We start from the raw sequence: 15,083 nt of genomic DNA, 5'->3' as shown, positions 1-15,083 counted from the left end.
CCTCTGTCACAGATAGGGGACACAGCACAATTCTTACTCAACTTCCCTCTCTTCCCAAAAGATAAATATTTTAACCAAGGGCTATCAGGTAGCTGAGTGACAAAAGCAATAGAAAATCCATTTGCTTATGAACAGACTTCAAAACATCCCTTGCTGAAATTGCACTGTAACTGCTGTATCATGAAACACAGCTCATAGGCAACCATGTTTATGCTACAGCAATTAACACACGGTACATTTCCTGCACTGTTATTATCATTGGCGCTCTTGATGTGTTTGTTACACATCTTGAGCCTTGGCAGGTTAAGAGATACTCTTATAAAGTTAACAACAAAACCCTACTGATTTGAAATGTACTCACTGTTATTTTTCAGGAACTCCTATATTTACTTTATCCTGTTCTCGGGGGAGAGCTGGGCAGTTGTATTAGTTCTGCAAGGAAAAGATATTCAAAATAAACTTTGCAAAGGCTTTGAGCCAAAAAAATTTTACAAACGTAACTTTTTGGACCCACTACCCACTTGCTTTACAAAGCTGTGCACCGTGGCTCTGCATAATCACCACCCACATTTCAGAACAATCATTTAACCTGAAATTCATCAGCGGTTTAATCACTTGTATGAGCATAAACTTCGGAAAAGAAACATGTGCACATATACACACACCCCAACCGCACCAAAAGCTCTCGAAGGCCGGGGCGCGGGGGAGGTATGCCCTCGGAGGCGGCGGCTGGGTACCAACGCCGAGCCTGGAGCCTGGCTGCCTGCGGGGATGCACTTGCTTCAAAGTTGAGGTTTCTCCTCCCGAGCGGCGCCCGCGGCGGTGCGGACACTTGCCGCGGCCGCAGTCTCCGCCCGGGCCTGACCCCGCATATTAACCCACGCGGGACCGGCCGCGGAGGGTGCCCCGCACGCCCTCCCGGCCCCCCCCGGCACCGCGGAGCGACGAGACCGTCCCGCCACCACTCACCACCGTGAGCCCGAAGATGCGCGGCCCCCGCCCGCCGCCCCTCACCAGCGGCCTCCGGCCACCAAGCACAGCCGGGGGCGGGCAGGGCTGCCCGGGGCACGGGAGGGGGCTGAGGCGGGGACGGAGCGGGAGGAGGTGGTGGCGGAGGAGGAGGTGCCGACAAAGTCTCGGCGTGGAGAGCCGGGCGGCTGTGGCAGCGGCGGCCGCGGGCCGGGGCGAGGGCAGGGCAGCGGGAGGAGCCGCTGTGCGAGGCGGGTCGGGTCGGGTCGGGCCGGGCCGCCCTCCCGCCGGCAGCCGCCGGCCGAGGCCCCGCCGCGCTGACAAGCACAAGGCTGCGCTTCCTCTTTCTCGCAGCGACGGCGGCCGCCTCCCGCCCCGCACCGCACCGCCCGCTGCGGGGACCGGCTGCGGCGCTCGCCGCGGGCAGGTGCGGGGCTCGCCTGCCCCGTCCCGCCCCTCCGCCCCGCTGCCTCCGCGTCTCCCCGCGCTCCCCCGCACTGCCCGGTCAGCGCCGCAGCCCGCCCCGCCGCCGCTTCCCGCCGCCGGACCCGAGGCTCACCTACCTCCCCGGGTGGGCAGCACCTCCCGCCCCGCGGGGGAAAAGCGGGGCCGCTCGGCCGCCCCCCGCCGCAGGAGCCGCGCTCCCGCCGCCCTCTCCTCGGTGCGGTGCGCTGGACTGCCCCCGGCGCTATCCCATCCCGGGGCTCGCACAGGCACCCGGCGGCTCCCGCCGCCGCTCTCACTTCCTCTTCCTTCCTCCTGCTGGCCGGGCCGCGATGTGCAGCCCCAGGCCGGCCGCCGCCGAGGGGTCCCGCGGCTCGGCAGCACCTGCGGGCGGGGGGTGCGACACCCGCTCCCGCCCCCGCACCACTGCCCCCGCGCGGGGGTGCGGCTGACGTCCCTCCTTCTGCAGCTTCTGATGAGGGGTTTGAGGCTGCCTCCTTGCCTTTGGAATAACTATTTATGTTTTGATGTCGCTTCTATTCCCAGAGAGCCGCCGCTGCTGAGCAGCCCTGCAGCGGGCACGCTGCGGCGCACGTCTGCTTGCCCCTAAAGCGAGCGAGCTGCCGGACGAGCCCAGCCCAGCCGAGCCGGGACGCCCCGGACCGGGCCTGGCCGGGAGGGGGCGGCCGCAGCCGCGCTCCGCACCCCCTGCCCGGCCCCGCCGCCGGGTACCAGCTGCTTCCCAGGCCCTGGCGCTTTAGCATCCCCGCGGGTCGCTAAAGAGATGAGCGCCCAACTCGTGGCTTTCGCTACCTGGAAAAGTCAAATATCAGAGATCCGATCTTGTTCTCAGTCTCCCTTAAAGAAAAGTACTCAGTAAGCATTGTTATTTTTCTTTAATACCTTAGCCCACAGCTACATAGGATATGTGATGTTGTGAGCCATCAAATCGTATCTACTAATATCAGTTAGTGAGGGTGGTGGTTGGGGTTTTTTCCCCCAAAAGTCGTATACATTGTACTTTGATAAGAACTGATAGCCATGAAGCCTGGCTGCGGTACAGTAACTTTTAGTGTCTGGTATAAAAAAATTTACTCATTGGGAACTACCACATCGTACATGAAGACCAAAACTTGCAGAATTACTGGATCTAATCTTGCATGTAATTATATATAGGAGTATCTTTATACAGTCTAATAATTCCCAGTGATTTCCCATAAAACCACTCTCCTGCAACACCTAGGTCATTATGCATAATCTGACATTTATGAGGTTCATTGCCCTGAAAGTACCACAAGTTACCAGCCACTTACTAGGATTTTATACCTAGCAGAACTGCTGGGGACTTTCCAGAAGGGGAATGGGACTTCATTGTCCCCTTAGGCTGTAATGCACTGTGTCAGCAATACGCTAGATCTGAGCAAATACTCCAGTGTGAGGCAATAAATGACATGACTCACCTAAGTCACAGATGACTATAAAGTCACTAGAGCACAGACTCCACCAAATGACAGGGGCTAAGTATGCACCCCAAAACCATGGAAGCTCCTTTTCAGGCATGTAGGAACTGTCTGCCTGCTCAGTCTTCCTCCATCACCTTGCAGGCAGGTGCGTGGCATGGGTGACAGCAAAGAACAATGGTAGAGCTGGGGCAGGAAACATGTCCATTCTGCATTCTGAAATTTCTCCATGGTGGGAATTCTCTGCAATCAAGGAACATTTCTGTAAAGCCACTGAGCTTTAAGGCTGCCTTGAATGTTAAAATCCATGGAGAAGCAGGACTTAGCATATTGAAATGGAATGTGTCGGTTCCTGTGTTTAGTATACATTTTGAAGCACCTTTTCATGTTGCTTTATTAAGGTAGAACTCCAACACTGAAAATGTGAGGTCCATATGTAACGTATTTCTTATTAAATACACTGAAAACACTTATCAAACCATCCCAAGAGTTTCTTGCAGATGCACAGAGTTTATTGAAAGAGGGATAATATCCACGGCAAGTAAATGGCTGGTCAGTTTGCATTTGAACAATTTCCATAATACTGAGCATTTTTTCTGTATTTGTTACCTGGATTTTGGTGCTTCACATGGAAACCAGAAGTATTTACAACTTAGAAAAGGCCACTGTAAATATAACATAAGGCGTGCAAGAAAGTTTTGTTTACTTCATTTTCCAATATTAGCTCAGGACCAGTTTCCTAGTATGGTCACAAGGGGGATAAACACACAGATATATGGTTTTAGGGAACATGTTTGTAAGAATATTAAGAATGAACAATACTTAAAATGAACGATTGCATTCTCCATGTTTTTATTTTTCTCTCAAGCTTAGCAATGAAAATCAATCGAGTTCAGCTGTATATTACCATAATAGTTGAATTTTGAACAGTGCAGGAGAACGTTTATTTAACAGTGCTATTGTAGCATAATTTAGAAGAAAATTTGTGAAAAAAAAAATCTGCTAGTTTCTGGGGACAAATTTCAGCACACCATTCTACTGCACTGTTCAAGAGAAAGGGTAAATTAGAGATCTGGAGAGCATATTCTAGTGAAGCCTTCTGTTTATCCTTATCTAATATCCATCGTATTGCAGCCATTGCACCAATATTAGGATTCTTTTTGCTCTCCAAAAGTCCAGGGAACCTCTGCTCAGAATAGATATGTATGGAAGCACTTGGCTGCTATGGTAATTTCCTAATTTATTTAGTAGTAGTCCCTTCTGTGATGTCTGCTACTGAAGTACGTGTTATCACTACAACTGATGTGTTTACAACCAAAACCGGAGTTGATCACCTGATGTGGGCATAAGATGCTTGACAGATAATTCTAGAAAGCCAGAAGAGGGAGCGCAGGAACAGGAAACACCAATAATTGAACATTTTAATTTGTATGGCTCTTTCAGCTACAACTATAAAGATAGATAGATAGATAGATAGATTGATAGATGATAGATAGATAGATAGATAGATAGATAGATAGATAGATAGATAGATAAAAGAATTTCCAGGAAGGACTGCTGCATGGCTCTGCTGACAACAAGGATGTTTCAGGATAGTCCAGTAAATGCTAATTACCTGTTGAAATCTGGCCTGTAGAAATCTCCCCTTGACTGACCCAAAACTGTAGAAATCATCAAAGCCATCCAGTCACTTTTGACAGTGAACAACTTAGATCCTGAGATGAAGGAGTTCCTGACAATTTTTGAAGTCGAGTTTTGTCACAGTGCTTCTGGACAAAACCTTCCTGAGGAAAAAGTTGTCGAAAACTGACTTTGTTACATCCAATAGCAAAGATGATTGGATTTTAGTATGCTTATATGCTTTATTAATAGCAGTATTTTAACAATATATAAGCAATTATCTACAGAATCTTGTTTGTAACCATTAAAGCATATCAGAATGCTGGCTGTGATATAAAAACAAGATATAGGATTATTGTTGCATTTTGACTTTTTTAGAATCCACAGATAAATTTCTTTTTATTTTGACACTGCTATTGCATTTCAATGAGTACATTTTGTCTGTGTATATGCTCATTTCTATGAGGGGTGAATTAAGCCCCGTGACCAGAGCGTGAAAACCACACTTACTGGATCCTTCCTTCTATTGGTGACAATGCTGTGGTGAGCTTTGGCTTCTTGTAAATTATTCTGCAACAGAATAAAGAGTGAACATGGGGAGAACTGTGTATCTGAACTGTGCATGTACAGGCTATTAGATACTTTTTAATAGGTCATGAAGACCGGACCTAAATTCACAAAACATGACATGAATATAAATGGACTGTTTCAGAAACTTTAATCTCATTTTTCTGAGATGCAGTATGCTTGCAGATCTCCATGCTTCAGTCCCTAAATTAGAATTACCAGTTTGCTTTTTATATGTCTGTATTTTATATTCATATATATGTATATATGTGCATTTGGTCCAGGACAATTTAACAGGGTCAGCATGATGAAAGAGTTATTATGACTCGTTTTTAGTGTACCTATTCAGACTATAAATCTGCAGCTGTATATTCATTTGTATATAACATATGTGGAGAAGGTGAGGACTTTTGCAGACTAGCCAGCTTAATGAAGAAATAAATAAATCTCACGTAAGACAGATTTTAATTAACTTAAAAATAATCTCGTTCTAAAAAGTAGTTTTGGTCTGTTTATGGATCATTTCCATCTCATCTGGATATAGATTTACAATAAAATAACTGTTAAAAAATTACAATACCTATGAAATTATAATACCTGTGAACATCAGACTAGTTATGAAATCCAAGCATGAACAAGCAGTAAAATGTAGAGGTCAGGAATGGCTCTGAGAGTTTTCATTCCATTAACCTAATGTATTTCTACAAAGAGAAGCACACCTCTACAAACTTTTTATTGCCTCTTACTTGCTTTTCTATATTTTAGCTTGAAGGATTCTAACTCTTCAGGAGATAGAATTGTAGAATCATAGAATGGTTTAAGTTCGAAGGGGCCTTAAAGATCATCTAGTTCCAACCCCTCTACCATGTGCAGGGACACGTTCCACTAGACCAAGTTGCTCAGAGCCCCATCCAACCTGGCTTTGAGCACTTCCAGGGATGGGGTATCCACAACTTCTCTGGACAACCTGTTCCAGCGCCTCACCACTCACATAGTAAAGAACTCGCTCCTAATATCTCATCTAAACCTACTCTCTTTCACTTGAATCTACTTTCCCTTTTCTTGTTACTACATGCTCTGGTAAAAAGTCTCTCTCCATCTTTACTTTTGGGTTCCCTTCAGGTACTGGAAGGCCACAATTAGGTCACCCCAAAACCTTCTCTTCTCCAGACTAAATACACATGATTCTCTCAGCCTTTCCTCGCATAAGAGGTGCTCCATTCCTCTTATAATCTTGGTGCCCCTCCTCTGGACTTGCTCCAACATGTCAGTGTTCTTCCTGAGCTGGATTCAGCATTCCAGGTAGAGTTTCATCAGAGCAAAGTAGAGGGGAAGAATCACCTCCCTCGGCCTGCTGCCCACGCTGCTTTTGATGCAGCCCAAGACACAACTGGCTTTCTGGGCTGCAAGTGCGCATTCCTGGCTCTTGTACAGCCTCTCATCCTCCAGCACCCCCAAGTTCTTCTTGGCAGGGCTGCTCTCAATCAGTTCATCCCCCAGCCTGTGCTGATACTGGGAGTTGCTCCTACCCAGGTGCAGCACCTTGCACTTGGTCTTATTGAACCTCATGAGATTGGCCCACTTCCCAGGTCCCTCTGGATGGCATCCCACCCTTCAGGTGTGCCAACCTTTATGTAGTATAATAGCCTTTGGTGAATACTAGAGTGAAGAGGCATGAAAAAAAAAATCTCATTGTAGAACAATGTATACAATGTTGTACCCAAACAGTGAGGATACAGAAGTACTTGTTTTTAAGAATATGCATGTTCATGAACAATAAGGTCTAGAAGTGATTTCATCACAGTCTGCTGCTGTTTGATGGAGAGCTAAACACTACCAGTAGCTCTCACTGACTGATAAGAAGTTCTGCATATCTATTTAAATAACAAGGAACCTGAGCAGTTCTCACCATGTTCACTCTTGAACCTGTGGCAGAATAATTTGCCAGAGTGAAAGGCTTCCAATAGAAGGAATGTCCCAGTGAGTGTATTTTCACCCTCAGTTCCTAGGACTAAATTCACCCATCACAGAAACGAGCAGAAATTGCTCTTTTGGTAGAAACAGCATTGAATCACCCTCAAATAATGAAGAAAAGTACTTGATGCTTGACTTAGGGAATGAGATGCTGACTATCAGTCATCTCAGGTTACAGACCATGACATCCAACTGTGCACCTTGACAAAGGAAGGTCACCAACACTGGGCAGGCTCCCAGCACTAGCCAGCTGCTGGCTGTGTGTTTCTGGAAGGGTTTGCCCCCCTCGTTCCTTGTAACACCAGCCATTTTTCAACCACAACTGTGAGGACAGTTTAACATAGACTACAAGAGAACTTGAATTCTTAGTAGCTCCAAGTACAGATGCCTGGCTTAAAAAAAAAAAAAAAAAGACAGCAAAAGAAGTCCTTAGAGAAGACACTAGAGGAATTTTGATCACCTTTCCAAGACATAATAGGGTTGTCTGCTGCATGCTGTGTTTTCTTCTCCACCACATAGCAACATTCCTAATATCTGTCATCAGAGTAACATTTTATGATAAAACCTCCTACTTGTTTCAACCACATTTAGGTATCAATATATTTTCTACTCATTTTAGGCTTCCTTTTATTCCCTCGTCTTTGAAGGACAGAGCTGGGCAGCCAGGGAACTGGGACTCCTGAGTTTTGACTCAACTGCAAGCCCTTAATCCACCATGGAATTGTGGGTGAACTGTATCACCTTTAGGAATTAACTTCCTCTGCTCTCTCTTTCTTTTCTTTCCTTTTGTTCAGTTGTTGTGGGTTTATTTGTTTACTATTTTTTAACCTTGTCAGTTTAAGCTGTAAGTTCTCCAAGACAGATTTTTTCTCTGTGTATTTGTAGATAACCAGTATATTTCAGCTCCAATTTCATTTGAGGTCTCCTGATACAACTACAGCACAGTTATTATAACAAATCTAGCCTTGTGAAGAAACTCATTGCATTTTGATTGCGATTTCTGCTTCTTTACCCATCTGCTATCCTGCTTGATTTGTAGCTAATAGCATTACTGGCCAGTACACAAACCACAGAAAGCTTGAAACAAGAAAAGCTCCAAAACTTAGGGACTGCTCACTCCTTCCACAGGCTGCAAACCTCCTTTAACATTCACCCATTTTCTAGTCACCTTGTGTTCTATATAGATTAATATTTGATAAAAGTGACTTATTTTATCAATTTAGATGCTCTGTGTGCAGAGCAACTCTGTGCAGTTGAGGTTGGAAAAGTGCTAAGCCACGTCACGTACTACTACAGATCGTTAATATTAAAGACAAGTTCATAGAATCATAGTTTCATAGAATGGTTTGGGTTGGAAGGGACCTCAAAAATTATCTGCCCCTGGGTGCCCCATGGACAGGAATACTTTCCAGTAGACCAAGTTGCTCAAATCCCATTCCAACCTGGCCTTGAACACTTCCAGGGATGGGGCATTCTGTGGGAAACCTGTTCCAGTGCCTCACCACCCTCACAGTACAGAATTTCCTCCTAATATCTAATCTTTCTTCTTAATATCTAATCTAAACCTACCGATACCCCTTGTTCTATCACTACATGGCCTTATAAAATGTTCCATTCTTTCTGGGGAGTAGCAGTGTTCAATACGCTACAAGGATGTCAACAAGGAATAAAGCTAAACACTGCCCAAACTCATGGTAAATGCCATCCTTTCTTCAAAATACAGTGTAACACATAGGGAAAACAAGCAGGTACAAAGTCACAGAAGCAGTGCAACATCTGTCTCCAGCAATGGCACAGCACGAATCATTCCCAATCAAGCTCAAATTCTTCTGTTCCAAATTGCAGCATGACAAATAGTGCTGTCCCTCCCTAGGACTTATAAGTCTTTTGACAGATTTTTCACTTTCTTTTTGGGAATAACAGCTTTTTTGTCCATTATCCATATTAATTCTTTCATAATGTTAATCGATCAACAGTAACTGCTGTCAGCAGAGTAGCAATAGAAGTACAAGTTCACTGCTTGGAGGTGTGCTGGATGTTCACTCTCCTATGAGGTGATTAACTTCAACTGCTTCGCAGAATGAATCCACACAAACAAGTGGCACTCTACCAGCTGCAGAAGTGGCACAAACTCACTTGTGAATGCATTTCAGCATTCGCACTTGGCCTTTCCCCCTTCTGAATTTATTATTCCATTATTACAGAAAGTTGCTTTGCCTATAAAATATTTTGCCCTGCTGTCACATTTTATTTTGCATATTTCTTGAGGAGTATAATGCTCATGCCTGAAAATGACTGTCCATGGCAAAAAAATCTGAGGCTTCAGAGCTGGTTATAAAGAGCTTTTCAAAACTCCGTAACCTTTGAACACACATTCCTGAGATAGCATGATATCCTAAATAAAATTAATTTAGAAGAAACATATACAAAAATTGGGTGGTAATTTTCAAAGCAACTCACTTCAGTGCATGCAACTCTTCAGAGAAATTGGAAGGTTTTAAACACTATGTACTTACTATTCACATCATTGCTGGACTATACTGACTTACAGGAACTCTGAAAAGCTTAGGCTAAGGTCTTGTGGGTAACATCATGTCCTATTATAATTCAATGAAGGAAATTCACTGTTCTCAAACCTCCGTGTTTTAATCGGGTTCTCTTATGTACTTACATTTTTCATGTCTCCTGTTGTTTTTTCCCTTTTGCCATCCTCCTTTTACTCAATAGCTCAAAGTACTCTCAGGTTTTTTTGTCAAGGCCTTGAAGTCAGAGTCTTCGTATATATTTTTTAATTGCTAACATGTTGTGGTCACTCCACCGCATTTCTTCTACTTACCATTTTTCAACACTGCTCACTAGTTTTCGGTGTTCCCTTTTCCCCTGCCTTCTATGATCTAAGCAAGACCATGCTTTGGCAAGGCTTTGGAGCAGGTTTCCTTCCCAAATGACAGTTATAAGGGGGGAGAGGGCAAGGGTCAGGTAGGGCTCAGTCAGTCAGACTGGTACAGTCCATGAAGCAGTGGCCTCGGTCCACAGCCTGGCATTTAAAGATAAACTGCAAATGGGTATTTACAATAACTTGTGAACTGCTGTAGCTCTGTGGCAAATTTTATTTGCGGTGGAGCTCGCAATCTCTGGCAAAGGGGCAAGGCAGATGGCTGGAGATTGCAGTCCCTCAAATGCCCTAGCCTAAACCAGCAGAGTTTAAATCCACAGTTTTCATTTGGAAAGCTACCATCACCCTGTGAATGTCATGGGTTTAGTTTCCAAGCCTGAAGCTAGAGACAAGAGAATGATCTATTTCCTGAAATATGAAGTTTTGAGTCAACGACAACTGTGAAAGTTTTTAATTTGGCTTTCTAAATGGCAGAACAGGGCAAAGCTCATGATCTTTCAAGATGTAAGCTATCTAAAGTTCTTATTCTTTAAACCAATGCAGAAAACTAAATATTTTATTCATTACAGAATAAAATAAGTGTGGTACCAGAAGGTCATTTTGATACCACATAAAATAAAATAAAATAAAATAAAATATTTATATAAAATATATTTATTTTATATATATAAATATATTTTATTTTTATTAAAAATAAAATATTTCTCAAATAAATTAAAAAAATTTAGAGCATAGGAAATATTTTCCATTTCAGCTAACTCATCAATGGACCCTTTACTTTTTTGTGCCTAATTCACATCCTTTTTAATGCGTTAATATTAAAAGGACTGAGCACCTGCGGCTGCTATTCAAATTGGACATTTAGTATTTATAAGCCAATAGAATCATCTGAATGTGCAGCAGTTGTGGGGAAAAAAAAAATCAAGCCTTTAATTTGTCACAAGTGCATAAATAGTGGTAGAAGTGTTCAGCTTTATACCCCACTGTTTGAAAACATTGACTACTACAAAAGGATTGCAATTCTCCTGCCTCACAGGGAGCCTAAATTCCTTGCAGGGATACAAGATGCCCCTGCTGTCTTCTCAGTCTTAATTGGGAAAAAAAAAATGGGTCCTATTAGGTTCCAAGGTCTAATTAGTCAATGCCTGGAAAGCTCTCTGAAGGTGAAAAGTGTATCTATGCTTTAGGGCGACAGATGGTTATGCTTTAATTTTAAAGGTTTTCTTTAAAAAAGCCATTTTGTGGAAGCACTTACTCTCTTCACTGTCCACTAGTGCAGATGATTCATTTTGAACTGGTGTACAGATGGGGGAACAGAGTGGCAAAACCTCTGCTCTGGCTGTGAGCATTCAAAGAGCAGAACCTTAAATATTGATTGACTTTACGAACCAGAGTTCCGCGCTGTCTTGCAGTTGTGTAAAATATCATAAAACACTGCCAATTCTGATCTCTCTTTTCCTTCCCAACTGTGATAGTATTACAGAATATCTTCCCAAAAATAGATTAAGTGCAAGACCTCTGGAGAATGAAATGCTCTGTATGTTACTGAAAGCATTGTACCACATTCCCACACCTGTGTTCATGCCCTGTTGCAATTAGCATCTTGCACAGATCCTCAAACATATGTTTGCTTTGTCATCCTGTGGAATATTCCACTACACTACACAAAGCAAGCTGTCAAAGTCTTTGCTGAAAAAATAATGACTAATGATTTATGCTAAAATCAGCACTGCAATCCTCTGCTGTAAAAATTGGTGTGGTATAAAAAGAGCAAAAAGACAGCTCACAAGCTTTTGCTGATTTGCTTAACAATTACGATCCATTCCTTAGGAAACATAGTCTCATGCTTATATACAGTGTGGTTTTATGGAAGAATCCAGAGGGAGAGAATACAACGAATGCAAGCAGGGTTTTTGAAGGCTGAACTTGCTAACCATATCAAGCCTGACTACACAGAACTGTTCAGAACAACAGCACTTTTGAAGGGACAATATTGTAGAGTTCAGGTTACTCCTATGGACATTAGTACAGTACAATCACTGATAAAGAGTATCACGAACCTGCTAGAGGAAGAGATGCGAGCTTCTGTTTTATTTTTTTTAAAGCCCATAAATAAATAACTGACCTTTCTCTCTCAAACATGCTTTCAATGGTGCTGGGGTGAAATTTCCCCACTCCAGACTTTTTAGTTGGTGAAATTACAGAAAGCTCGATCTTGCTACACATGACTTGGTTTTTTGTTTGGTTTTCTTCCCTTCTCCCCCACAGTTTTTGTCCTTATATATGCATGTTAGGTAGATCCATGTTGAGAACAGCTCTCAGTCATTGCTGTACTGTTGAGTTAGGCATGCTCCCTGGCATATGGGAGGTGACAGCTGACCTGATGTGCGAACTTGACTCCTTTTTTATTTACTTCCCTTTCCAAGGGAAAATGGGACCTAAAGGGCTGGTGAGTAGTTCAGCGGAGAAAAGATGAGGAGCTTTCTATGAGAAGTGTGAAGTAAGCAATGCTAGAATGTTGGGCCATGTAGTTGGAGAGGCATTAGGTCTCAGTACTGCTGTGGAGACTTCCTGCTTTGTTTCAGCAGGAAGCTGGATTCTTCTGACTTCTATGTTTCTTTGTGATGAATGCTCACCTGTCTCCTCAGTAGCAGGTAGGATCTGTCTTCATCATAAGGAAGTTTCTCAGATGGTAGTTCCCACACTTTAATATCAGGTCACACTGGAAGCATGGGATGCTCAAGCCTTAGCCTGAAATGCTTCACTAGATTTAGAATTTTGATGTGGCTGAAGACTTCCCTGTACCTACCTACTTCCCTATTGCTCCAAGTGAGAAGCCAGGCAGTTGTTTGTTTGAAAAAAATACTGACCATCAAAAGAAATTAACTTGCTTTGCTGTGATTTTAACCAGAATCAAGCTATCACATAAGGTCTCTGCCCATATCATATTTGTCCTGATGCTGGTTTTCTCATCTACATCGTATTGTTAACTCTGACTTCGTGTTGTGTCTGTATCATTAGTAAAATATTTCAGACATTGCAACTTTTTCTTTCTTTATTAGAAAGAGATATTAAGGCAAAATCTGTTATCTTTGATGCAGATTTACAGAGGATGTAACTAAATTGCATTTCCTTTAGTATAACAGAAATTAAACAACAATGAAAGACAAGTTGATTGACCACATGACTATGTTCATCTATACTTAGTCCAAAAGTTTTCTTTGTATGTTTTTTTAGCACTCCAACTGTGTTGCTTGGGCTTTTCTGTCAGGACTTCCTTGATATGTTCTGCTTTTCATACATTTAACTCTCTTCTAGCAAATGCTTCTATGCCATTCTCTGCTCTTCCATTGTTTACCCCCGGAAATCTCCTCAGATGGAAGAGATGAATGGAGTGAAGTCAGCCTGTTTAAAGTTGGTCTAGTATTTGGTGCTTGGTAGTTATTTCTTAACTGTCCTGTAGCTGTTTCTCAGTATGTTTAAGATCTGTTTCATCATTGAAATGATTTACACATCTCTGTGCCTTTTTTTTTTCTTTCTCCTCTGCTGTGGGTTTCTCTCTTGGCACTGCTGGAGAAGAATGGAAAAGGACGATTTCCAAAGAAACATTGCAATCTCTTAATTCATGAAATTGAATCCACTTTGGGAGTCCCCTAAAACACATGAACCTCATTCTTTTGCAGTAGATTGGCCTGCTGTCTTAGTGGCATTATTCCCAGATGTGCCAGTGGCAGTTTTCTCTTTTGCTCATGCACACATCTCTAAACATCATTCATCTAAGTTTTTCTTTATGTTCCTCTGAATGATTTATCTTGCTGCTTTACTAGCCATCAGGTCATCTTCCTCTCTTCCTTGGTAGCCACATTTGTTCAAGACTTTGTGTTTTTAGAATGATACAGTGAGAGGGCTTATTTTATCTCAGAAAGGCAGCAGCTCTGTCACCCCCTTCCCTCCCATCTTTTGTCACCTCTCTCATCATCAAAGAATTGTTTTGACAAGACCTAGGCAGTCTTATTTCTTTGTTTTTCTCCCAGGCTCTTCCTTCCCAGGACTTGCTGCTGTCCCATTACATAAACTCATGGATTCTGACACTGACAGTCATCAATAAAACAGCAAGATACAGGCATCACAACACAAAATCCAACTGAGTCCTTTTTACATAGCAGATAAAATACGTTCATCCTACACATTAGTAGGAGCTTTGTGCTCAGGGATGATGAGTTCTCCAAACTGCCATTTGGGTATTGCAATGGGAATTCTTTCTTGTATGGGAATCCACTGCCAGCTGCTTGTTTATTCAGTGCTCTGGACGGTTCTTCTACAGGAGATCAAACCAGTTACCCCAGTCAGGGATGCTTCCTGGCATTGGTAGATTATGAAAGGCCATTGTTTGTTTGTTCTCCTGACCAGCTTGCACACTCACATGACTGCTGTGTCTACCTGAAATAGTAGGTAATGCCTTTTAGAGGACTTTTTTTGCATATCAAGCACCGCAAACTTTGCAGTTGCCTTCCTGGCAGTGGGGGAACAACCCGTGTTTCAGTGCTTGCGCGTAGGACTGTCCTAACCTAGGTCAACTCCTCTGACTTATGCTAGATCAGATTCAACCAGGTTTCAGGCCACCCTGTATCTCTTCTTGAGCTATTCCCACAGCTGGCACAAAAAGTGGAATTCAACCACCTTGAGATGCCTGTGCTGTGGAGAACTGCCCTGCCAGCTCAAAGCCCATGCTGTGTCACTGCATCCCTGCTACCTGGGGCTTACTGGGGGTTCAGCTCCCTGCATCGATTCCTCTCTGTGCCTGGGAGCCCAGGGAGGGATCAGAGCTCTAGGCAGAGGGAAGCATGAGCAGCACATGTAGATGCTTGCTCCCCTTGTGCCCTGCCTGCTTTGTCTCCAGGCCAGGGCAGCCCCTTCTTCTGTTATCATATTTCTCTGGAGCCACTGTGCTGTGCAGCATGGGTACCATCTCCTCCAACTGCCTCACCTTGACATCTTGCCCAAGACAGTTCTGGGGAAATCATCTGCTCTAACCAAAACAAAAAAGCAGCTTACACTGGAGTGTATGTGTCATACACACAGATACAAAGCTTCATCGCCTCACTCCCCATCATTCTCAACTGGGAATAACCAAAAATTTGTTGTTTTGTTTC

The 15,083-nt window shown here is 43.5% G+C and overlaps 1 protein-coding gene across 2 annotated transcripts in view; it reads right to left on the bottom strand.

The window, feature by feature from the left end:
- The window catches only part of ELMO1 (engulfment and cell motility 1), a 315,735-nt gene extending 313,900 nt beyond the window's left edge, over positions 1–1,835 (bottom strand). The window contains exons 1-2 of one of the 2 annotated variants that reach the window (XM_032700433.1): positions 1,533–1,835; positions 362–432 (exon numbers count right to left, since the gene is read on the bottom strand). The gene's annotated coding sequence lies outside the window, so the exon portion shown is untranslated. Of the gene's footprint in view, positions 1–361; positions 433–969; positions 1,049–1,532 lie in introns of those variants that run through there. The other variant, XM_032700439.1, reaches the window with a different exon arrangement.
- Between the last annotated feature and the right edge of the window lie 13,248 nt (positions 1,836–15,083).

Source organism: Chiroxiphia lanceolata, chromosome 1, assembly GCF_009829145.1.
Source record: "Chiroxiphia lanceolata isolate bChiLan1 chromosome 1, bChiLan1.pri, whole genome shotgun sequence".
Classification (NCBI taxonomy): domain Eukaryota; kingdom Metazoa; phylum Chordata; class Aves; order Passeriformes; family Pipridae; genus Chiroxiphia; species Chiroxiphia lanceolata.
The sequence above is the reverse complement of the archived record's forward strand: the minus strand, read 5'-3'. Positions and strand labels throughout refer to the sequence as shown.